This window comes from Octopus bimaculoides, chromosome 26 (assembly GCF_001194135.2).
Source record: "Octopus bimaculoides isolate UCB-OBI-ISO-001 chromosome 26, ASM119413v2, whole genome shotgun sequence".
Classification (NCBI taxonomy): Eukaryota; Metazoa; Mollusca; class Cephalopoda; order Octopoda; family Octopodidae; genus Octopus; species Octopus bimaculoides.
This window is the reverse complement of record NC_069006.1, coordinates 4288397-4290032: the sequence shown is the minus strand read 5'-3', so window position 1 is coordinate 4290032 and position 1636 is coordinate 4288397. Positions and strand designations below refer to the sequence as shown.

Genomic DNA, 1636 nt, shown 5'->3' with positions numbered 1-1636 from the left:
CTCAATAAACACTCACAACGCCCGGTCTTGGAATTGAAACCGCGATCCTATCACCACGAGTCCGCTGCACTAACCACTGGGCCATTGCGCCTCCACAAAATTGACCTTGGGGTGATTTGAACTCAGAACGTAGCGAAGGGCGAAATATCACTAAGCATTTCGTCCAGCGTGCTAACGACTCTGCCAGCTCGCTGCCTTGCTTCACACACACACACACACGGAATCGTGTGTGTGTGTGCAGTCAGGACTGCTGGAAGAAATGATAATGATAATGGCAAGGAGTAATGAGAGAGAGAGAGAGTAAAGGCAGAAGGTCATAGGAGGGGAATACTAATGGTAGATGGATGTTTGTTGATGATGTGTGGAAGAGAGTGGTGGATAGCTGTAGAAATGGTTGGTCAGTGCCTCCTGGATGGAATTTAGTAGAATGTAACCATGCAGGCACCCATTATGTCTGTGTGTATATCAGCATAAAATAGTGTGTCACGTTGGGTATCATTGCATTCTTGATGAAGGGATACAAGATTTCAACCTGGAAGACAGAAAATGGACAGCATTGCATGTAGGATGGTGATGCTCATTGACAATCATCACATGAGGTGAAGAGAAGGAGAGAGAGAGAGAGACACACACACATATACAGGATGTCCATAAATTACCTTTACAATTTGAAAAATTCAGAAAAAAACTAAGAATAATTCAGCAGGTTGTGTGCAACCAATCAATCCCATATGGAAGTGTTCTGATGTTTCTAATAAAACTATTTGTTTGCCAATGTTTTCTAATAAACTTTGGAAAGTTATCTTTATTTTTCCTGAATATTTCAAATCGTTAAGACAATTTAAGGACACCCTGTAGATATGCATGTGCACACACCTACATAAATAGATATAATTGGCTTCCATGCAGTTTCTGTCTATCAAATTTACTCACAAGGCTTTGGTTGGCCCAGGGCTATTGTAGAACTTACTTGCCCCCAAAGTGTCACAGCAATTACACACTACCAAAAGTGATGCCTGTCATCTTTGTGAAGTCAATCAGATGATCTCGAGAACTAAAGTCCCTAAAATAAGTACCAGTAATATACTGTGACTGGAAGTTCTTTGTATTTATTTTGTAAAATACTGGGCTCTGACCCTCTTGGTACCAATCTGTCCATGACCACCCCTAGTCCTGTAAAACTAAATAACTGTTTCAAAGTGATCTAAATTAAAGCTTTCCATTCAAAATTATAAGTTAATGCATGTGCCAAACACCAACTTTGTAATGACTAGTTTACTAAATTCTTCATTTTTTTTTTTTGTACAAAATTAATTGTAACAAAGTGTATTTCAACAGATATATGCTAACAAGAAGGTCAAAGTGATCTAAATTAACGAGATTTTGATGGAAGGTTTTAATTAAGATCACCTTAACCCTTTTGTTACCATACCTCTGTTGAAATATACGACCTTTGTTTCAATTTATTTTGAAAATAATGACAAATTTAGTAAAATGACATCATTATTAAGCTGGTGTTTGGAAAGAGTCTGGGACATTTACCCCCTCCCCCCCAGGACGACAGATGATGATTTAAAACTTCTTAATATATTGGAGAGGGGGATAGTTGTCGTTGGGGAGAATTGTTCTCGGTGGG

The 1636-nt window shown here is 38.8% G+C and overlaps 1 protein-coding gene across 1 annotated transcript in view; it reads left to right on the top strand.

Annotated features, from left to right (window-relative positions):
- Positions 1-1636, top strand: part of LOC106883965 (amyloid protein-binding protein 2) — a 39006-nt gene that overhangs the window by 29204 nt on the left and 8166 nt on the right. The gene's annotated exons all lie outside the window — the stretch shown is intronic.